Source organism: Manis pentadactyla, chromosome 15 (genome assembly GCF_030020395.1).
Source record: "Manis pentadactyla isolate mManPen7 chromosome 15, mManPen7.hap1, whole genome shotgun sequence".
In the NCBI taxonomy this organism is placed as follows: domain Eukaryota; kingdom Metazoa; phylum Chordata; class Mammalia; order Pholidota; family Manidae; genus Manis; species Manis pentadactyla.
This window is the reverse complement of record NC_080033.1, coordinates 21,158,385-21,181,927: the sequence shown is the minus strand read 5'-3', so window position 1 is coordinate 21,181,927 and position 23,543 is coordinate 21,158,385. Positions and strand designations below refer to the sequence as shown.

The 23,543-nt window shown below is 48.3% G+C and overlaps 1 pseudogene; it reads left to right on the top strand.

Moving 5' to 3' along the window:
- Window positions 1-4,008: 4,008 nt before the first annotated feature.
- Window positions 4,009-23,543, top strand: part of LOC118928755 (zinc finger protein 541-like) — a 213,171-nt pseudogene continuing 193,636 nt past the window's right edge.

Here is a 23,543-nt window from a genome sequence, read left to right as displayed (position 1 = left end):
CAGGGAGGGTGGGTGTAGTCAGAGTAGGGGGAGGGCCTCCGGAAAAAGCAACGGAAGGATGTTTGCAGCCAGAGAAGTGTAACTGACAGGGAACGCCTTACAAGGACAGCGGTCTGGCCCAGGTGGCTCCCTTCTGCTGCTCTTCTTCGCAAAGACAACAGAAACTCCCTTAACTTCCCCCGAGCTTCACTCCCGGCTCTGCCAGGCACTTACTCCCCCTTGCTTGCTCGTTTGCTGTGCACGTAGAAATGTTGCAGCTACGAAAGCAGAAAGATATGTATTGCTACCCTTGCCTTTGTTCAGGGCTCAGACCTTGGGAGATTACTCCCCTCTGAACCCGCAGGTGTATGAGACCGCAGGTGTAAAATAAACCCTCAACACTCCAAGACTTCCCAGGGCCGCTTGGTTCTTCCGTTGGTGATCCAGTCCGGGTTTATCCAGGCCCAGCTTCATTCATCTTTACCTATATGCTGTTTTTTTCTCCTTCCGTCCCTAATTAAGTAGTTCTGTAACCTAGGCAACTAATTTAGCATGCAGGCCCAGCCTTAAACAACATAGTAAAAGGCAGGAAAGATTCCATCTTAAAGATTGTATTTTAATACCCAGGAAGTTAAAAATGTAGGATTCTTAACTTACTCTTTAGCAAACAGAGAACAGCGCATCCCACCTCGGGGGCTGGGAAGGAAGCTGCTCTGCTCCCAGACCCAGACACCGGTATTCCAGGGAGAAATCAGAGCAGGAAATTCCCTGTGTTAAGTTAATTCTAAGTATTCAAAGACCACTTAACAAGTCTGCACCCCTATCCCTTCGTCATCCCAGGCTCCTTCCTGCTCAGTCTCTCTGCTGGGTCTCAGGCTCAGAGGCTGAGCACTCTGGCTCCTAAAGTTGAGCCCCCTCCGCTCCCCACAACCTGGCCTGTTGGATTCTTGGATCCCACCTCTGCAGAGTCCCAGATAAAGGGTGATTTCTTAACTTGCCCTCTCATGAGGCAGTGTGATCCATCTGGAAGACCAATCTGAGGGGTAGAAAAATCTCCCATGATTCCTGCATACCGGAGACAGTTACTGAGTGTCTGTGAGCCCAGCAGTGAGCCTGCAGAGTCCTGGCACCCAGGGCCTTAGGTTCTGGAGATTTGAGGTCAGTTTCCCTTGCTTCCTGGACCCCAAGCTGTCTCTGTCCCAGACAGGAGCTTCTGCAGACAGCCATTCCTCTGCAAGACAGAAGCAATCTGCTCCTTCCTTCCCAAGCTGGCCCTCGGGATATTTGAAGACCTCCGCTCTGCCACCTGCACACCCCCAGTCTGGTCCTCAGGTGACATGACTTGTTAAAATACCTTTTATCACTTTACCAAGGGACACAGAAAGCATGGAGACATATTCCAGTACCGAAGAAGAAGAAAATAAAATTGGCTCATAATCCTATCAGTCTATTCAATTCTCTCTGTTCTCTATTAAAATTTATTTTTCTTTTTTAAAGACTAGGATAATTTTGTTTTGTAACAGGCTGCTCTTTTCTCAGTATTAAGGCATGAATGTCCTTTCATGTCATCAGATAGTTTTCCACAGTTTTACCTTAAATGCTTATGTCCTAGACCATTTAAACCATGATGGTGTCACCTACATGCTCTCTGATCAGGTAGCAGGCTGTTCTAACAGGAAAGGCAATGCTGCAGGTAATTCCCCTGCAGTTAACTCCTCATATAAGTGTACATTATTTCCTTTAAAAACCCAAAGGTAAAAGTGGCTGGGAGAAAGGATTTATACTTCTGTAAGTTTTGGATGATGTATTTCTGGATTGCCCTTGTGAGAGAGCCATGATGTCATAAGGCCCCTGCAGCCACGGCAACCTGGTTCTTAGAATCCTTCCAGGCCACAACTGACCACAGTTTGGCCTCTGACTGGGCACTGTACTGCAGTGTGGCCAGACCAGGGTCCTTTCTCTCCCAACTCCCCGGTCTACGTCTTGTTTTCTCTGTGAATTAAGGTACTGGAGATGGAGAAAGGGTTCCTGGGCCTCTCTTCCCGAGTCTACTGTGGTTCTAAGAGTCAGGGAGCGCTTTAGCCGAGCTCTTCCATGTCCCCAGGTGTCTCTAACGTGGGCTTTCTCCTTCTGTTTGTTTAGACCTGAGGCTGGCCATGCTTCAGGTGCCTAGAGATGGTGACGAAGGAGGCAGGGCCACCTCCGGGAGCGCAGGGAAAGAAGAGCAGCATCACACTTCACCTCAGAAGCCGCTTCTGGATTGTAGCCTCTGCGGGAAGGTGTTCAGCCGCGCCAGCTCTCTTAGCAAGCACTACCTGACGCACAGCCAGGAACGGAAACACGTTTGCGGAATCTGCAGCAAGGCCTTTAAGTGCAAGGACCACCTGTATGTAGGAGTCTGGTCACCAACATCTGTGCAGGGGCCTGGGGAGGAGGGGGCATGTTCCTAGGTCGTTCTCATCACCTCCCAGATGAGCCTGACACACCCTGTCGGTGTTGGGTCCCTGTGACCCGTGCTTAGACGAGGACTCCATGTCTGGGGACAGGTCTGCCACTGCCCTGAACAGGTCACCCTTGCGAGCTCCCAAAGTCACACCAATGAGAAAATCATTGCCTTGATTTGCAGATGGGACGTCCCGAGGCAATTTTGTCATGGAGGGAATCGGGTTAACTTTATAGAGAAATATTTGGAGACAGTGATAGTTGCCTGAGGAGAACCAGCCCGTGTTTATTTGAGGAACATGTACCGGGACTCCACAGGGCATGAGAGATTCCAAAATCCCTGTGCCTAGAATGGGGCAATGGCACATTAACTCTTGTCTCTCTTTTTTAACTCCTGATTTTTTTTATTTAACTCTTGATTTTAAAAGAAAGCCCATAAGGAGTCTGGAGCAGAATTCCTTTTGTTCCTAATGTCTGGTAAATGATAAGCTTTTCTTGCTAGTGAGGAAGGACAGACAGACTTCCTCAAACCAAGAGACTGGCAAGTGGGAATTGGCAGTCCATTGCATTTTATATGCTCCTGGCCTTCCCACAGGGCTTTGACTGACACACCTTCCCACTCATCCTCTCGCCAAGCCCCCCCACCAGGGAAAGGCAGCGATTTGCTCATGTCACAGACCGATTAACAAGGGAGCTGGAGATTGGGTCTCTGCCACTCTCCTCAATTGGAGGCCAGGGCCGCCCTTTGGAGAAGGGCTCTGTCATTTATCAGCATGCCCCATGCGCCGCATTATTAGGACTGTCCGGAGTAGGGCTGCTGGGAACACGGAGGGTATTTACTCATCTGTTTATGTTATTAATATAGATATAAGTATGACATAAACATAGGACATATTTGTATTCATTTATTTTATAGGAGGCACGTTTGACTGTTTTCTAGAATGTTCTGTTTGGGCATCTGTAAATTGTATTTTTTCCTGAGGGGGGTTTCAGGCAGCTGTCTCCTTATAGGAATTCTATGATAGGGGAAAGACTCCTTTGTTAAAGGCAGGATGCTCCCCAAATGAGCTTTTCCTCAAATGTATTCTGCAAAATTGGTTCTTGAGGGCACTAAGAGGAACTATTTCAAAAAACAGTTCTGTGGGCAACTATGTTTCAGAGACATGGCAGGTTAAGCAGATGACCCTCTATCTATCTACCTGCTATGTGGCTGTTACATTTGCTCCCATGAACCTCCAAGAAGCACATGGTGCTCTGTCGGGACTGACTTGCCAGCGGAGCCCACGTCCTCGGGGAGCCACTCTGGAGGGCTGGTGTTCCTTGGGAACCCATTCTGGGGAACTCTGGCCTGGCTTCTGTTGATTTTTCTCTCAGATAAGGGGTTTGCTTAACGGTGAGGGAGAGAGGCACCCCTTCCAGATGCTTAGACCGTAGCTGGGGGCTGAGTACAGGCTGTGAACTGTGGTTCTGAGCTCCACTGCCCCTTGGGAGCACTGTGGGGGGAGTCAGGCTCGGGACCCTGCAGTGGGAGGCTGAGCCCCAGTAACCTCTGACTCCCTTCTCGTGTGTGACTCCAGGACTACGCACATGCTCACCCACCAGAAGACCAAGCCCTTTGCGTGCAGGGAGCAGGGCTGCAGCAAGAGCTACTGTGATGACCGCTCCCTGCGCCAGCACTACGAGGTCCAGCACGGCTTGTGCATCCTGAAGGAGGCCCCCCTTGAGGAAGAAGCTTGTGGGGACTCCTCTCCTGCCCACGAGGTGGCCGGCCAGCCTGCTGCGGATGGCCTGCGGTCCCTGGTGCCTCCAGAAGCCAGGTCCCCAGGCCCCCTTTTGCCCAACCGAGAGCCCCTGCGCTCTATTGTAAGCAGCATGGTCCACCAGGAGATCTCATCTTCCGGCCCGGTCCTGGCCGGGCCCTCAGATGACGGGGAAGGGAAAAACACAGCCTGTCCCTCCCCACCCTCACTGGGGCCCTACCCCTGCACCCCAGCGGCCCCAGGGACCCTGGGCAGTGATGTTCCTGAGGAGTGTCACCCCCTGTGGAAGGAGCCCGCCACTGGGTTCACAGCCATTCACTCCAGGGTAGCAGAGGATGGTGGTCCAGACCCAGCTGAGTCGGAGCGGCCGCCCCAGCTACCGCCCACCCTGGAGAGCGGGCAGGAGGGTGGGACCCTGCCGGCTGGCCTGCCTCTCTTCCAAGGCCAGGCAGCACCTGCCAGTGCTGAGCCTTCAAACCACAACTTCCAGAACCTCCCAGGCTGCCCCGAGAGCGAAGGGGATGATGTGTTTGCCATCCAGAAGCCCACTTCCGTGTCCTCTCAGGAGGGCTCCAAGTCTGGGCCCAGGCCCAGCAGCACCTCCCTGATGGGGGAGCCCTCGCCCAGCGGTGGCCCCAGTCTGGAGGATGCACTGCCCTTCCCCCCCACACTCCTGAAGGCACCTGGGGAGGCCTCAGGCGGCCCTGGATATGCTGGCGAGGAAGGGGACACCAGGGCTTCCAAGAAGAGCGATTCTGACAGCGACTCCTGCTCACGGCAGCACGTGGAGGAGCCCAGCCTCCAGGCGGCCCTGAAGCTGAGTGGGCTGTCCTCTGACAACACGACGCTGCTCTCCGGGCAGTTGTTCCTGAAGTCGGAGGAGTGTCTGGTGAGTCAAGGGCAGATGCAGGTGTTCCAGATGATCACCAAGTCCCAGTGGATCATCTCTGGACCCCAGGTGGCTGTGGCCTCCCCCAGCATGCTGTGCCTGAGGGCAAGCAGGCTGCACTGAAGCCACTTCAGGGGCCGCGGCCACACCAGCCCCCACCACTGGCACCCACAGTTGACTCCTTCCATCCTGGTCCTGCAAACCCAGAGCCAGAGGGATCCCCGCCCCACAAGAGAAAAACCACGCCCGCCTTCCCCAGGGAGGCCTTGCCCAGCAGCAATAGACAGGACCCGAAGGGAGGACCAAATGTGGCTCCTGTACCATGGGAACCCCCTGGGAATGCAGATGTCTCCTCTCTGGCCAAGCAGCTGAGATCCACGAAAGGGCCCTTAGACCTGGGGGACATCCTCCCCACAGGGGGCCCATGGCCGACCCAGCTAGGTGGGGACAATCCTGCCGGAGCCCAGCTCCCAGGGAAGCAGGCCCAGGTGGAGAATGGCCTGGCCTTGGGGGCCATGAAAGGTGCAAAGGGCCTGGCCTGCTCCCAGGGCAGAGGCCACAGGCTCTTCTCTGGCAACATGTGGGCCCAATGTTTCTTGGACTTCCAGAAGGAGAAGGTGAAAATGGATACGCGCTGTGAGGCCTCTCCCAGCCAGGTGGCCATGGCCTCCTTCTCATCGGCCGGGCCTTCAGTGGACACCCCGCAGGACTCAAAGTCCAAGCTGACGATATCCAACAGGATCCAGGTACCTGACTTTATGCTGTGAGATGAGTGACTCACTCATCACTTGGTTCTGAATTTCTGAGTGTCCAGACATTTTATTTAGTGCCCGTGAGTCCTCAGACCCAGTTTTACAGAGGGGAAGTGAAGGTTCAGAGAGATCATGGCCCCCCACCAACCTTCCCCGCAAAAAAGCCAGGATGAAGGCTTTGCAAAGTTGCTGGGATGCCCCGTGTCACCTTTCCTCACTGAGTTTTTTCTGCTTGTTATCCTCTTGTCCTTCTCTTCCTTCTGGGTTTGCCCCCTCAAACTCTTCAGAGGATATAAAGGTAGAGTTCCTTCCCCCTCAGTATTCCTGCATGAGATGCCATTTATGGCTGTGGGGCAGGGGTGCCCACATGTGTAAGCACTTGTGCAGCATTAGCCTGGTTCCTTCCCAGGTGGTGGCCACGAGGACCTGGGCACCAGGTGGTCAACCGCTTCTCTTTGCGACGTGCTCAGGTCTAGCACCCGACAGCTGTATCCTCTTTGTTTTTAAACAGCTTTAATATTCATATGCCATCTAATTGACCATTTTAAATCACACCATCTGGTGATCTTTAGTAGTACTAACAAAGGTTGTGCACCATTACCACTTTTTCCACAACATTTTTCATCAACCCAGAAATTAACCCCACACCCTTAGTTGTACCCCCAGGTCTCCCCATAACCTCCCAGCCCCTGGCACCGTGAATCTACCCCTGTCTCTATGGATTTGCCTACTCTGGACACTTCATATAATTGAAATCATACACTGTGGCCTTTAATGTCTGCCTTCTTCCACTCAGCATAATGTTTTCAAACTTCATTCATGTTGTAGCATATGCCACGCTTCGCTCCTTTTTATGTATGAATAATACTCCATTGTGTGGATACATCACATTTTGTTTATTCATCAGTTGATGGCCATTTGGGTTGTTTCCACGTCTTGGCCATCGTGAATAGTGCTTCTGTGAGCATTCATACAAGTTTTTGTGGGGACATACATTTTCATTTCTCTTGGGAATGACCTAGGGGTGGGATTATCAGTTCATGGGGTAGCTCTGTGCTTAACCATCTGAGAAGCTGCCAGGCTTTTCCAAAGCAGTTGCAGCCTTTCACATCCCTATCCTCGGTGGACGAGGGCTCTGATTTCTCCACAGCCTCATCAGCACTTGCTATTGTCCAATTTTTTTTTTTTACCATAGCCATTCTAGTGGGTGTGAGGTGCTGCCTCATCATGGTCTGACTCACGAGGCTCTAATGGCTGATGGTGCTGAGCATCTTTTCATGTGCTTATCAGCCATTCATGTCTTCTTCGGTTTGGTGTCTGTTCATATCCTTTGCCCATTTTTGAACTGGGTTATTTGACTTTTGTTAGACTGTAAGAGTTCTTTATGTATTGTACATACAAGGCCCTTATGAGATGTATAACGTGTAATGACTTTCTCCCATTCTGTGGGTTCTTACTTTCTTGATGGTGTCCCTTGATGCAGGGAAGTTTTAAGTTTTGATAAGTCCAGTTTGTTCTCTTTCTGTGTCATCCAAGAAAGCATGGCCTAATCCAAGGTCATGGAGTCACACCTGTGTTTTCTTCTCGGCACCTTGTAGTTTTAGTTCTTGCATTTGCCTCGTTTTTGATATGTCGGCTCAGATGTATTTTCTTCTTCAGGATGGAAATACCTACCGGCTCCCCGATCCAGTGAAGGAGGAGAGCATGGCAGCAGGTGGATGGTAAGTTCGGAAGCCCCTCCCTGCCAGGCCTGGGGGCTCAACCCATCAGGAGTCCTCTGGGGGCTTTTATGTGCTGGCCTTGGGCGAGTGAGCTCTGGATGCTTCAGCCCTGAAGAGGTACATGCCAGGCCACGAAGGAAGGGGGTATCGTCTCCATTTCTGGGGATTCATCGAGAGTTGTCAGTGGATCAGACTTAAAAGAAAAAAAAGAAAAAAACAGAGGATACAGGGGTGGAGTCCCTTTCCCCAGTTCTTCCCCCCTGGTGTGTCTCTCCATAGTATGCAGCAAAATGGAGGCCCTGCAGACTGGGCAGAGCCAAGGAGCACGTATGTCTGCAAGAATTGCAGCCAGATGTTTTATACAGAGGAAAGGCTGATCAGCCATATGTGTTTTACCAACGACCAGTGGCTGCCACCTCGAGGGAACCAGGACCAGCAGGTGAAGGGGCGCGCGCAGTAGGTTCTGTGCTCGCAGGGCGCTCACAGGCTTTGGGGGAGGGAGTCAGTGGCTGGGTGTCATGGTCTCAGGATGGAGGCGTCCTCCTGGGGAAGCCTGGGCAGGGACCAGGGGTCAGGCTGCGCTGCTCTGGGGGGCAGGCCCGTGCTTGAGCCTGGAGCAGCCTCTCTGCCACCTGCCTACAGTTCCTCTTACGCTGCCATCTCTTCCTGTGTTTAGGTGTCAGGCACAGAGTTTTTCAAGCCTCTGAGTCAGGCGCTGAGGGTGGAGGTGGAGGCACAGGGCCCCCCAGGAGCCATGAAGCCCCCAGACAGCATGAGCACAGCTCCTCTGGGGATGCCTCTGGGCCTAGTGAGCTGGCGCCTGGGAAGCACAGCCAAGGTGGGTGCTGGTTGGTCCACTTTCTTCCCACTGCTTCCTGCACAACTTGCCAGTGGAAGCCACGGGCAGAGCCCAAACCAGATGCCACAAAAAATCTTCTCTCCAGAACAGCTTAGCTTGCACATTCATTCATTCATTCACCTTCTGTGCCGGCGCTGTGGGGACAGTACTGGGGACACCTTGGTGACAGGGATGGCCCCAGCCAGGCCTCCTGGGGCTCCCAGTCCATGCGAGTAGATGGACCCATGCCAGGCAGTGAGGACTCAGACTGGGCTGGGCTAGGAGGGGGAGCAGAGGGACTGAGGGGACACCAGAGACCCTGCCTGAGGAGGTCAAGGGGGACATCCTGGAGGAGGGGGTCAGAGTTGAGACCTGGAGGATGAGGAGCAGTAAGACTGGCAGAAAGAGGGGAGATTGTGTGCAGGTGGGTAAGAGATGTAAGTTCATGGGATCAGCCATTGCAGCCTGGACTGGAGGGCCCCACCAGGAGAAGCCCCCTCCAGGCGGGGCAACAGGTTGCATAGATCCACTTGTCCATCTCATGGAGCTGTGGTCATTTTTCATTTTGTCATGCTGTTGCACTGCATCTCAGGCCCCATCTCTAAGTGCCAGTCATTGTACCAACTTGACCCTGGCCTCATACATCTCCAAAACCCTTTGTATCAGGGCCTCTCCTTGTGGGGGTGGGCACATGAGGAAGCTTCCGGCATCATCCATCCAGGCCGAGAATCCGGGGTCTGGCTCGGGCGTGGTGGCCATGCTCGGCTCCCTTGCTGAGCCCGGCTCAGACAGGGGTGTTGGGTGTTACGTTTCCCTCTGGCTCTGTGGGCAGTGCCCTTGCCGGTGCTCACACCCGCTTGAAGACTGAGCTGTGCACAAGTGGCCCCAAGTCACCCACCTGTGGCTTTGAATTCTCTTCTCCAGGGACAGGACAGAGACCAGGAGAAGAGAGATGGAGAGGAGACCAGCCAGCCCAGAAAGCGGAGAAAGCGCCCCCGGCCCAAGGCATCATTCCCACCTCCCGCCCCTTCTGCCTCTGGGGGGCTGGGCCCTGAAGAAGGCCACCAGAGCTGCCTGCAGTCTCCGGTGCTCCTGGTGGACCACTCCCTGCAGGGACTGTGCCCGCACTCTCCCGATACACCACCCCTGGTGCTCAGCCCCATCCGGGAGGAGTCTGGGCTGGATTCCAGCACTCTCTGTTCCATGTCCACTCAGGCTGGTCCTGACAAACTCATCAGCAGGAAGCTTGGTGAGTGAGGCTGGGGCCCGTCATCTCTGACCATCACACGGCAGGCCTGCAGTGGGCCAGATCCACCTCGATGTGTAGCATTTGGTCCAGGTGTTCTCTCTGGCCTGTGGCTGTGTCTGGCCTGGGTGACCCATGGCTGCTCAGAGGTATCCCAGGACCATGTGGAACCAGCAGCCTTCTAGGTGCTGAGAATTTTACAGGCAGAAGGAAAATATAGAGGCCATTTAGCCTGACCACCCTTCTGCCTGTCCTTTTGAAAAATTTTGTTAGCAGCTTTATTGGTACATAATTCACATACCATATGAATCACCCATTAAAGTATACAATGTGTTTTAGTAAATTCAGAGTTGTGCATCCATCGCACTATGTAATTTTAGAGCAATTTCATCACCCCAGAAGCAGCACTGTATCCATTAGCAGTCATACACCCCCCACTGCCCCCGTCTCCCCAGCCCTGGGCAACCATTAATCATCTCTAATTATCATGGACACACTTACTCTGGACATTGCATGTAATTGGAATCATACAGTATGCGACATTTGTTGTTTAGTTTATTCATTTAGCATAATGTTCTCAAAGTTCATCCATGGTACAGCGTATACAGTGCTTCAATCCTTTTTATGGCTGAATAATATTCCGTTGTGTGGATACACAACATTTTATCCATTTATAGCTGATGGGTATTTGGGCTGTTTCCATCTTTTAATGGTTGTGAATAATGCTGTTATGAACATTCACATACAAGTTTTTGTTGGACAAAGGCTTTCATTTCTCTTGAGCTTATGCCTAGGAGTGGAATTGCTGGGTCACAGGGTAACTATGTTTAACAGTTGAAGGAACTGCCAGACTGTTTTCCAAAACGGCTGAGCCATGGGAATAAATTTCCATGCACGTTGCACGCAAGTTCCAATTTTCCACATCCTTATCAACGATTCTTACCTTTTTCAATTATAACTCTCCTAGTGGGCATAAGATATCTCATTGTGGTTTTGATGTGTATTTCTCCAATGGCTAATGATGTTGATATCTTCCCATGTGCTTATTGTCCATTTGTGTATTTTCTCAGAAATGTCTATTCAGATCCTTTGCCCCTTTTTAAAATCGAGTTATTATCTTTGTATTACTGAGTTGTAAGAGCTCCCTTTATATTCTGTATGCAAGTCCCTTATTAGATATATGATTTGGGAATTCTCTCCTGTATCATGTCTTGTATTTTCATTTTATTTATGGCATTTATGGTACAAGAGTTTTTATTTTTTGTCACTTGTGCTTTTGGTGTTGTATCTACGGTTTTGCCTGACCAAAAGTCACTTTAAGTCAGTTAAGAAAAGAGAAGAAATATGCAATTATGCTGACTTTTGCTCCTTTTTCTTCTAAGAGCTTTATGATTTTAACTCTTACATTTAGGTCTTGGATCAATTTTAACTTACCTTTTCTATATTATGTGAGATAGGAGTCTAACTTCATTCTTTTCTGTGGGGATATCAGTTGTTCCAGCACCGCTTGTTAAAGAGATTATTCTTTCCCCCATTGAGCTGGTGTGGCACCTTTGTGGAAATCAACTGACCATAGTGATTTTAGATTTTTCTTCTTTTTTAATACAGACAGTTACAGCTATAAGTTCACTTGGAGCATTGCATTAGCCACATTCCATAAGTTTTAGTATGTTATGTTCTTCTTTCCTTTATCTCAAAATATTTCCTAATTTCTCTTTTGATTTCTTCTTAAATACACTGATTATTGAGGAGTGTGTTGTTTTATTTCCACATATTTGTGAATTTTCCAAATTGTCTCCTTTTATTGATTTCTAATGTAATTCTACTGCAGTCAGAGAACATGCTTTGTATTAAGTTGGTCCTTTCAAATTTATTGAGACATGTTTTATGAGCTACAATATGTTCTGTCCTGAAGAATGTCCCATGTGCACTTGAGAAGAATATATTCTACTGATGTTGTGTGGAACGCACCAAAAATGTTACTATGTCTTGTTTCATTCTGTGTGGTTGTCCTATCCATTACTGCAAGTACTGACATCTCCAACTATTGTTTTGAATTGTGTATTTCATACTCAATTGTGTCAGTTTCTGCTTCATGTATTTTTGGACTCTGTTTTTAGGTGCATATATGCTTATAATTGTCATAACATCCTGATGAAGTGATGGTTTTTCTCATGATATGACTACAATGTTATTTATCATCACTGCAATAATTTTATCATAATCTCTATGTTTTTTTTGTTTTAAAGTCTAATTAGCCTAACAGTACCATTCTGCCTCTTTTAAGGTTGTTTACTTGGTATATATTTTCTGACTTTGTATTTTCAAACTGCTTGTGTTTTTTAAAATAAACCATGTTTCCTATAGATAATATTAGTTGGATCATACATTTTTTATCTAATGTGACAAACCGTGCATTTTGATTGGTTTATTCAATCCGGTGTCATTTAATGTTACATTGATATAGGGAGGTTTACATTTGCCATTATGCATTTCCTTTTCTGAATGTACCTTGCCTTTTCCTCCTAATATTCCTCTATTCTGGCTTACTTATGTATTAAGTATTTTCTATTGTAACATTTTAATTCCTTTATCTTTTCATGTTTTTCTTAATCCTTCCTTAGTGGTTCCTATATGATGTAAAATTACATCTTAATGTCATCAGAATCTGTTCAGATGTATAATAACTTACAGTGAAATACAGAGATGCTACTCCTATGGAGCTCAATTTCTCCTAACCCTTTGGCTTTTATTATTTATATATGTACATTATATATGTATGTGTGTGGGTGTATAAACCCAGCAATACATTAATTCTTACATTATATGAATTTGTATTATGGAACCAAAACTGAGGGAATAAAGGAAAGCAAGCATTCTTTATACAGTTTGTTATATAACATTTTTAGTTACCATTTCTCATCTCTTCATTTATTCCTGTGGATTTGAGTTACTGTATGGAGTGTTATTTCTTTACTCCAATGCGTCTCCCCTTTGTTGTGCTGTTGTTGTCATATATATGTTTATAAATTACAGGCCTATAACAGTAGTGTTTTATGCAATTACTTTTTAAGTCAATTAAGAAAAGAGAAAAAAATGCAATTATACTGACTTTTATAATTACCTATAGAAGTACATTTACCAGTGTTTTTTGTTTGTTTGGATTCAGATTACTATCTCATGTCATTTTCTTTTTCAGTCTGAAGAACTTCCTGTAGTATTTATTTTCATTGTGGAGGTGTAATTCACATGTCATACAATTCATCCCGTTAAAATGCCCAATACAGTGGTGGTTGGTATATTCACAGAGCTGTGCCACCGTTGCTACCATCAATTTTCGGATATTTTCATCATGTCCCAAGGGAGCCCTGTCCCCAGCCGTAGGTAACCACGAATCTACTTTCTGTCCTGTAGGCTCGGCTCTTCTGGACATTTCATATAAGTGGGAATCATACAATGTGTGCTTCTTTGTGTTTTCTTCCAGTTAGCATGAAAACTTAAGGTTTCACCCATGTTGTGTATATCAGAACTTCATTTCTTTTCATGGCTGAATAATTCTCTCCCTTTAATGTTCCTTGTAAGACATGTCTGCTAGCAACAAGTTTCCTCAGTTTTTATTTACCTAAGGATGTCTTTTTTCACCTTCATTTGTGAAAGGTAATTTGCTGGATATAAGATTCTTGTTTGAGTTTTTACTTCCAGCAATGAGAACATGTTGTACCCACTGCCTTCCAATTGCTATCATGTCCGATGAGAAGTCAGCTGTTAATCTTACTGGAGTGTACATGTATATCACGTTATTTTTCTCTTTTTGCCTTCAAGATCTTTATCTTTGGCTTTCAGTATTTTGCCTATGATGTGCCCAGATGGAGAGCTCTTTGTGTTTATGCTACTTGGAGTTTATAGAGTTTCTTGGATGTATGTATTGTTTTTTCATCACATTTTGTGCATTTTCTGCCATTAAATACTTTAAATATTTTTCTGTTCCTTTCTCCACTCCTCCTTGTATTCCCATTGCATGTGTTGCTGCACTTATTGATGCCCCACATTTCTCTGTGGCTCTTCGCTTTCCTTCATTCATTAATTTTTCTCTCTGTTCTTCAAAATCCATAATCTCCATGGATCTAGCTTTAAGTTGGCTGCTGGTTACTTCTGCCAGCTCAAATCTACATTTTGGTTATTGTTCTTAACTCCAAGATTTCCATTTGGTTCGAAAGAAAAACAATTTCTACCTCTTAATAGTATTCTCTCTTTGATGAGTATTTTTCATTGTACCTTTCTTTAGCTCTTTAGGCATGAGAGCTGGGAGGAGAGGGACCCCCTGTGTCCCTGGCTGCACCTCCCTGGAGTAGAGCCCTCCAAGTATAGCTTCTGATACACAGTGCATGGGGTTGGTAGGTAAGGGAATAAGTCATGGCTCAGATGCCACAAACTCACTATTCTTACCGACATTTACTCAGTTGTCCTGAATGAGTATTTCTTAAAATGCTGTATAACTTTAGGATAACTTCTGGAGACTTTAACTGCTTTTAAAATAAGTTTTACCTGTTAATTTGTTTCTTTACTCTTTGCATTTTCAGAAGTCCTAGTCCTATTCCTCATGATCTTTTTAACAATTATTGTTGTGACAAGAAGAGTGAACATAAGACCTACCCTCTAACAAATCTTTTAAGTGTTCAATATAGTATTGTTTGTAGTGCCATACAGCAGATCTCTAGACTTTATTCATCTGGCTTAACTGAGACTTTACATTCTTTGGTTAGTAACACCCCATTTCCCACAACCCTAAACCTAGACACCACCATTCCACTCTTTTTATATGGATTTGACTATTTTAGATACTATATGTTAAGTTGCATTCATGCAGTATTTCTCTTTCTGTGACTGGCTTATTTCATTTAATATTCTCAAGGGGTTCATCCACATTGTTGCATATTGCAAAATTTCCTTTTTTCAATGCTAAATAGGATTCCATTGTATGTATAAACCACATATTCTTTCCCCATTCATATGTCGATGGGCATCTTGGTTGTTTCGACATCTTAGCTATTGTGAATCACGTTGCAGTGAACATGGGAGTGCAGGTGTCTCTTTGAGAGCCTGATTTCAGTCCTTCTGGGTCAATACCCACAAGTGGGGTTGCTGGATCATACGGTAGTTCTGTTGTTAGTGTTCTGAGGGAGCTCCCGACCTTGCAATCTTGGAAACCCTGCTTTCAGCTGCTCTACAAAGGCAGGCAGAAGGTGACCCTGCATCACTTCCAGTCCGTGTTCTTGAAGCTTTCTGTGGCATGTTTTCTAGATCTAGTGAATGACTCTTCTGGCATCTGTGCATTCGAGGATGACACGGAGCTCAGCACTGAACCGTGAGTTGGAACAGACTTAGAACCTGGGGGTCCTACCAAAGTGGGGATATTCTTACCCTCCTTGTGTTCCCCCAGAGCTCCTTCCTCACAGGGGCGTTAGCTTCTCTCTGGGAGAGAAGTGGTAGATTTCTCTGGGTGTATGTGGGAATTCCTCCAATGTTCCTTCTTTCTGGGCATCCCATAGTTGGGCCCATGGGGACAAATGCCCAGGACCCTGGGGATATAGGTAGAACTGTTGATGGCACATGTGAGGCTTGAGTATCCATGGAATGTGACTAGAGGGATGTAGCCATGGATTTAGAAGCATGCCAGGCATCAGCATACACCTCCCCTGTCCTGGACCCCTAGAGGGGTACCTGAGGGAGAAACGTGGTGATAAGGAAAATTGGAGGAAGGGAGTGTAGCTGGATGGTATCCAGAACACTTGTCCATGTCTGTCCAGGGTGACGAATACTCAGCAGATGCATCTGGGAGATGACAGACGTTTCCACAGAGCAGGGTTGTGGCCTGAGTGTAGGGCACGTCACACATCTCCGTCTTATTTTCCATCTTAGTCACATGTGCATGTCTTGTGTGTGGCCTCATTTCAGACACATCAGGATAGGAGGCGAGTTTCAGGCCGAGATCCCGGAGCTCCTGGAGCGCCCTCCAGCTGAGACCGGTGAAGATGGAGCTTCTCTCGTCTGGAAGCCATGGGACGATTTGTCAAGCAATCCAGAACCACAGGATAGAGGTGGCTGAGACATGGGGGTCAAATTCCCAAGGGTAACCCCCTTTCCCTCTTCTCCAAGGAGTTCCTCCTCTCAGTTCTCACCTGGACCAAGAAGCAGTATTCCTGGGTGGGGTAGCAGGCTGTGGGACCAGGACTTCTCCCGCCCCCCATTCTCCTCATGCAGTAACCAGCCAGGCCATCCTGAGCAGGTGCCAGGAGCAGGGTTTCTGCCCTTCCTCCCTGTCCTTCCCTTGCCTGCTTTTCAGGGAGCTGTGACGGAGACAGGGACAAGAGCCCCTCCCTGTGCTTTTGGGGACATCTCCTCCCCGGCATTCACTGACTCCCTGTGTCTCCCATCTCTCTCGCTCGGCTGGGGACGTTTGCTGGGAACAGTGACTGAACTCTGCAACTTGGCCTGCTCCAGCACCATGCCAGGAGGGGGCACCAACCTGGAGCTCGCTCTGCACTGCCTGCACGAGGCCCAGGGTGAAGTTCCGGTGAGCTGGAGGCAGGGGCGGGCTTGGCGGGTCCCTGGGAAGCCCCTGCCCTGCTGAGGCTGGGGATCTGTTGCATGTAACGTGCCATCTGTGGGCTTTGCGGCTCATGAAAACTGAGAAAGTCCACCCATCCTTTTCCCCAGTGGCTGTGGGGTTGATGTTCTTGTCAGTTGTAGGGCAAGTGTGTAGATGGGGCCCAGTTAGTCAGTTATTTACCTGGAGCAGCAGCAGAGCACCAGGTTTCTCCGAGATCGCAGGGGCAGGGGAAGTGGAGCCGAGTAGACTGACTCAGGTCCTGCACTGATCTGGTTTATTGATGGAGCTTTATCTTTTTAATTTAAAACCCATGTACGAAAACCCCCGATGCAACAAAAATATCTGCTTCCTCCAAGGACCCGCTTCACCATCCTGAAGTTTAGAAAATAAAAAGTCCCACTCTGAGTAGTGGGAAGGGAGGTCAAGTCACCTGAGTTAGGGCCCCAGGTGTCAGTGTTGGCAACTGTACTGTTCCTCAGGTTGCAAGGCAGTGGGCGGCGCAGAGTAGGTGCTCAGCCAAGGAACCAGCACATGTTTGTTGGCCCTCATGAGTGTCGTGGCCCTGGGTCACGGCTGGCTTTGAGTCCCCCCTTGGACTAATGCTCTGCCTCCACCATTTTTGAAATTAACAAATTTTCTTAAAGGGGCCTGCGTTTTCATTGTGTGCTGGGCCCTACAGGTTCCACAGCCAGGCCCGATCGGGTTTGCACTGGTGAACGAGACAAAATCCTTCTCTGTGGGGCTTACGTTTTAATTTTAGGACAGTCAAAGGGAAATCTGTTTTCAAAAATTGTTAGTGGTTAGTGCTATGAATAAAATACAATGGGGCGTGGCACAGGCAGGGCTCCTACAAATGCCAGTCCTTGACGAAGGAAGGAGCTGGTGCCGGAATAAATCCACACGCTGCTTCCTTCATCAAGAAAACAATACTGAGAAAAACACAAGCTGCACTCAGCAGTATGCGTAGTGACGGAGCTGGCATGTCCACTGTAGTTCACAGGCTGTGGCCAGTCCACGGCCCCACCACGCGCTGAGTAGCCGTGGAGCGAGGGAGGCCTTAGGGATGGCCTGTCAGTGCTTTTCAAATGAATGAAAGAATGAAGGCAGGCCTCCACCTCACCTTCCCTCCCTCAGAAAGTAGCCTGCTTTCCTTCCTGCTCCAGGTGGCCCTAGAGACCCTCTTACTCAGCGGACCCCAGAAGCCACCGAGTCACCCACTGGCTGATTATCACTACGCAGGTACTGGAGCGAGGCTGCGGGGGTGGGTGTGCCCGGCTAGTACCCGGGAGCCAGTCAGTCTCAGCGGCAGGCTCTGCTTGTGCCTCTGGGTGTTCTCTTGGGGCCCTCCTTCTCCTGCCTTTCCAGAAGGGCCTTTCCTCTCCAGGGGACCTCAGGGGGTGCCTGTCTCTCCTGGCTGGGTCCTCCCTTCCCCCTTCCAGTGGTTCCCTCACCGTCTGTGCCCAGCCAGGAAAGGGATCCCCTGGCCAGGGAGAGGTGAAGGCGGGCTCAGATGCAGTGGCTGAGCACCCCAGCCTGGGAGTCAGGCAACTGGGGGTTGCTGCCTCCCATTGGCAAGTCTGTTAACCAATGGAAGCCTTGATATTGCATCTGTAAAGTGGGGATAGTACTGATCCCAACCTGCTAAGGTTTTTCTAAGGATTGTATGAGATAAAACAGAATTCTTGGCACATACTTGGTACTTGGTAATGACAGCTTTAAAAAGGGCAGGCTGCATTTCAGCCATGGCTGCGGCCGCAGAACTGTCCTTCTCCCTCCTGTTTCTCCGATAGGTTCAGACGTCTGGACCCCCACAGAGAAGGAGCTGTTTAATAAGGCATTCCAGGCTCATAAGAACAACTTTTCCTTGATACACCAGATGGTAAGGTGTACGTGGGTGGGCTGGTGTAGACAAGGCCTCATCTCACACCGCTGAGCTGAGCTAGAGCTGGAGGGCCTATCCGGGTGACACGCTGTTCACACTGTAAACTGCTTGTAGTTTATAAAGCCATTGATGTGAACAACTCCAGACAGTACAGAAATGCCATCACGTGCTCAAAGCCCTCCGCACCCATCCCCGTCGTCCTACTTCTGAATGATGACCTCTGACTTTGGCTGGGCACCTCAGGCATTTCTTTCCCTGTTCAGATCTTACGTGCATATACACATGTATTTAGAAAAGGATGTGAACATACTATACTTAATGTCTGCTGATGTTTTTTGTTCTTTTAACTTGATACACACAAAACTGCACGTAACCAAAATGTAAGATTTGATGTTTTGACATATTTATACCTGCAAAACCATCACCATGATCAAGATAAGAAACACATTCATCACCCCCAAAAGGTTCCTCCTGCCCCCGTGATAAATCCCTTTTTCCTACCACCCCTGTCCCTAATCACCTCCTTATCTTCTTTCTGTCACTATAAGTAAGTTTGCATTTTCCAGTGTTTTCTATCAATCCTGCAGCATGTGCACTGCTTGTCTGCCTTGTGTGGCTTCTTACACTCAGCATCACTATTTTGAGGTCCATCCATGTTATTGTGTGGACCCTTTTTCTTGCTGAGGAGTATTCCATTGTGTGGATGTAACACAGTTTGTTTAATCATTCACCTATTGAGGGACATCTGCGTGGTTTCCAGGTATCTGCAATTATAAATAAAGCTGCTGTGAACATTCACATTCAAATCTCTACATGACCAAGTACTGTTGGTGGCAGGGAGGGTGGTAAATACTTAGGAAAGGAATGAGTGGCTCACATGATAGGTGTACACTGAACTTTTTAAAGAAAGTGCCTTTTCATCTACTTCTTCCAGGTGGTTCTTTACCCAGTTTTGGGCCACCTCATATGCATATGCTGGTCAGCACATTGCTGAACGCTCGAGGGGAGCACCCCCCAGATCTGTGGAAGTTTCCTCTGTGCAGCTCTCTTCCCTGTCCTGCCTTGTCCTGTGAACTCTCACCGCCTTGTTCTCCCAGAACCCTCCCTCCCATCTCAGCTCAGGAAGGCCACCGGGCTCTGCCTGGACCCCTCTCCCCAGACCATGGCCTGGAAACTCACTCAGGGTGTAGTGTGTAGGGACAGTGGGGGCTTATTTTCTGTCTCTCAGAAAGACTTGTTCTTGGCTTGCCTAGTGTCTCACCAAACATCATTTCAGACATTTTGACTGTTTCTTCTCATTGTTTTCAATGGGAAGGTCAGTGTAGCTCCTGCTGCTCCATCTTGTTTGGAAGCAGAAGTCCAAGTTCTTTTTTTTTCTTCTAACATAGTGATATCTCTTAGGCAGAGGATTTACTACTCTGGCTCCTAGTCTTTGAAGATATACAGAGCTGAAAAATCACATGGAGAAAGTATTTTCTGAAGTGAGCCCCACATCTTAAATGGCCAATTTAATTTTCCTGAGAAATAGCCTTCCTAGAGCAATTAAACTTTCCTGTTCTGCTTTGTTTTTACAGAAGTTATTATTAATGGGGTCCATTCTTAGTGGGGGGAGAGCACATGTTGGAGTCTGAATGCCCAAGGATCCGACTGTGCCCTCAAAACCCCCTCCTCCTCTCGTGGGCCGCCTACCTCTGCACTGCAGGGCTCTGCCTGGCTGTTGCAAAGGCTTTGTGGTACCTGCTGATGAGGGCATCCTGCTGCAGGCAGTCCCAGTTGGTAAATGCAGAGCCATTAGGCCTGATGTCACAGTGAGCACCTGTGTAGGGAGCCCTCGTGTACACCTTCCCATAGGGAAGGCCTCCCGGGATTGACTTGGGGCTCAGAGAGTGTGCAGAGCTTGGACGGTGCTGGGTATGGCAGCTTTACCCTGAGCCCCTCATCACCAGCAGGACTCTGTGCTTCTGTGCTCCTTGTAGCCCAGGGGTGTGCCAAGCCCAACAGGAGAGACATTCCAGGAGAGCTTTCAGAAAGTGCCTAGCCCCATGGCGAGGGGGCGTGTGAGGCAGTGCCCAAAGCCCGCTGCTGTTTTCTTTCACCAGGTCCAGACAAAGACCGTGGCCCAGTGTGTAGAATATTACTACACCTGGAAAAAGAGGGTCAGGTTTACTACCTCTTCTCGGGCCCCAGGACGGAAAAAGAGGGTCAAAAGAAAGCTGGCCGAGGCAGACCCAACAGAAGCAAAGGTAGGGGATTCTGGGACAAGGGTGTCTCACTGGAGTTCAGTGCTGGTCTGAAGACCTACTGACCACCCAGGTCGGGGTGGGGAAGGGGCCCCTACAGAGGAAAGCATCACTGTCAGAAGGGTGGAAGATCGGCACCCTGATGTCATTTCTGCCCCTTCTGCAGGCCACTTGCAGCCCTAAGAAGAGACCCAACCACCATCCAACCCCTGAGTTGAAGACAGAGATGAAGAGTTGCAGGGGAGAATCCTTCATCACCGCCAACCCAACTGCTGCTCCCAAGCGGACCCCTGAGCCTCCGGGGCGTGTCCAGGGCCAAGGCACTTTTCCCTGTGGGGAGTGTGAGAGGTGGGCACCAGCCCTGTCCCCGGATGCACCCGTACAGCCTGCCCTCTGTCTCCGTGGGCCCTCAGCCCACCTTCCCCCTGCTCTGACCCGTGTCCTCTGCTGACTCTGCAGGGTGTTTGATAAGATCTGTAGTGGCAATGCCCACATGAAGCGGAACCGGCTTCAGGACCCCGTGGAAACAACTGACGGGGAGGAGAGGCCAGCGAAGGCCCTTAAGCTGGAAGAGAAGGAGAAGGAGGAGGAAGGGGAGACGGGGGCTGACATGGGCCCCTTGCAGGGGTGATTTGGGCCGTGAACCGGGGCCAGGCAGCGTATCATCAGGATGAGGACCTCGGGCCATTACCTCTCCCTTTAGCCTCCCCGAGGTGTTCAGAGCATCCCTCTGCCTCCACCCCCACCCCCCGGACCCCCTGACCAGCTCAGCTTGTCCACCTTAGACCGATGGGCACCGTGACAGAGCAGCACGCAGCATGGTTTCTATACACACACCATTTACGCTGCATCTGATTTTTCCTGCTCTTCCAAGTGTGTCCCAGGGTCACGTGTCACAGTTAGGATTCCTAGTCTTTTTCTGCAGTGATCCTTTTGATTATACCTCAGACCCAGCATTCCATCACAACCACGGAGGTTATTTAAGAACTATTGGATGGTTTACTCCACAGGCACACATGAGTTTCAAAGCTTCACTCACTTGTTTCAGTAAAATGAAAAGGGCAGCTCCTTTTACACGTGAACCTGCTCAGCCAATTTACAACTTAGCCTTCAACTTGTCCGGGCTGGGCAGAAATCAACCGTGCAAACTGAGTATGTTTCCTCCTTCCTCTCCCATTACTTAACTTAGTCATGTCTCTTCCTAGAAATAGTGCCATTTTATTTCTCATCTCTTCCATATCCACCCCACCCCAAACAAAATCAACCAACCCACCCCAACTTATTTCTCCTTTAATGCCTGCATCCTGACTGTGCCGCACTTCTCCCAGCATGACTACAGGGTGACTTGAATTTTCATTTTGCTTTCCCATGTCTGGGAAGTTAAACATATGACTGTTAGTGGACAGTTCTGATAACCTCCTCCCAAAGGACATGGCTTGCCCGTGAGATTGCCTACAAACTCCAAAAGTATCTATTTCTTTCAATAAATAAGTTCTTTTTGTATTGTTTATAGGCAACGAAACAGCTACAAAATCTTCTTTCTATAGGGGTTTTGTAGTGCTAGTGGAGTTGGGAAGTTGGCAGTGGTGGCAGTGGTGACAGGGTACGTGTGTGTGTGTGTGCTTCATTTTCCTTTCTTCCTAATGCAACAGTCTTTATAGCCCAGGAACAGTGTGGCCATTCAATCCTGAGAACCGTTTAAAGCAGACCTGGGAAATGAATTACTGACGGCCTCATTTCAGCACAGTACTACATGATCAGACCTCCCTATGTATTTTGCACAGCTCAGAATTCGAAGTCACACGTTAAGTTTCATGAACATTGCTAAAAAACAAGAAAATCACACCAAGATCACTTGTTGAACCCACTGAGTGTATTTTTCTTCAATCATCTCTTTTAAGATCAACATTAAGAAATCCACATTTGTCTTAACGGACTCCTCCTGCTTGAAACTATTCCCATTTAATTATGACACATTTGCTAAGATGATTTAGGATTCTTAGCCTTGCCAAAATTATGGATTCTGTTTCCTAGGGCGAGAGTATTTAACACTTTGTATATTTACAGTATAGTGCCCTGAGGACCAGATCAGTTTGGAAGCCTCTGAGTAACCCATCTGTATACACACCATGACCGCTGGCCCAGGCTCCAACACACTCAACACTTTTCCTAAACTCGTGTCCCCAGTCCCTGTATTAGAGATAACGAATCATCTCATGGCCAGGAGCAGATCGTGATATTCCATGGTCTCAGCTGAGATGAATCAAACCCCTGGAGGTTGGGAATATGTCTTAATTGTATATTTGGTCTTGAACAAAACTACTGCTTCCATTTGATTTCTTCCCCCCTTTCCTTATCCGGATGATTTTCATTCTTACCTCACCCATCAACTAGTCAATAGGAGAATAGGAGCTATTTCCCTTCTTTGTTTGGGATTCTGGCTGCAACCCAGGCACCATTTTCCAAGTAATTCATGAGCCCTGCAATGTCCTGGCTTGTGACCACCGGCCTCTTCCTTTGTTATATTACATCTTGCCAGGGAAAGGACTGAATGCAGGAGCAGGCAGTAGACTGCCACTTAATGAAGAGCAAGCTGCTATTTTTAGGTGAAAATACCCTAAGTTCTTTTACTTTTGCCACATGGAAAAAGTGTCTATATAAAGCTGAATCTTAGGCTTATGAAGAAAGCCGAAGAGGCACAAGTATTTAAGAGTTACAGAGACCGAATACATTGTCAAGGGCTGGAACGGAGCACACAGTCTGGTAGGGTAGGAACTCAGTTTGTCCTCCCACCTGTCCCCCAAAATCACTTTCCCTGCATCAGCAATGAGATATCACCAGGTGACCCAGTTTTGGGTGAAGGGCAAAAAGAAGTCAAAAGGTTAAAGTGAACTTTTTTCCCTATTCCTTAGAGGCAAGGGGTCAACATTTTGAGGTGTTGTTTACCGTGCTGCATTAAAAAAAACATGTTCTCACCATCTGCTGGGTATCTAAGATTGACCTGGGTATTAGTGGCAGAGTATTCATCAAACAGAATCTTTATACTCAAGGAACAGCCTAGTTGAAAAGGACTGGAATGAATGAATGAATGAATTAATGGGTGAATGCATGAAAGGAGCAGCGAACAAATGAGCTTAAAATGGATTTTATTCACTTTAGGATCACTTGTTTATGGTCACAGCAG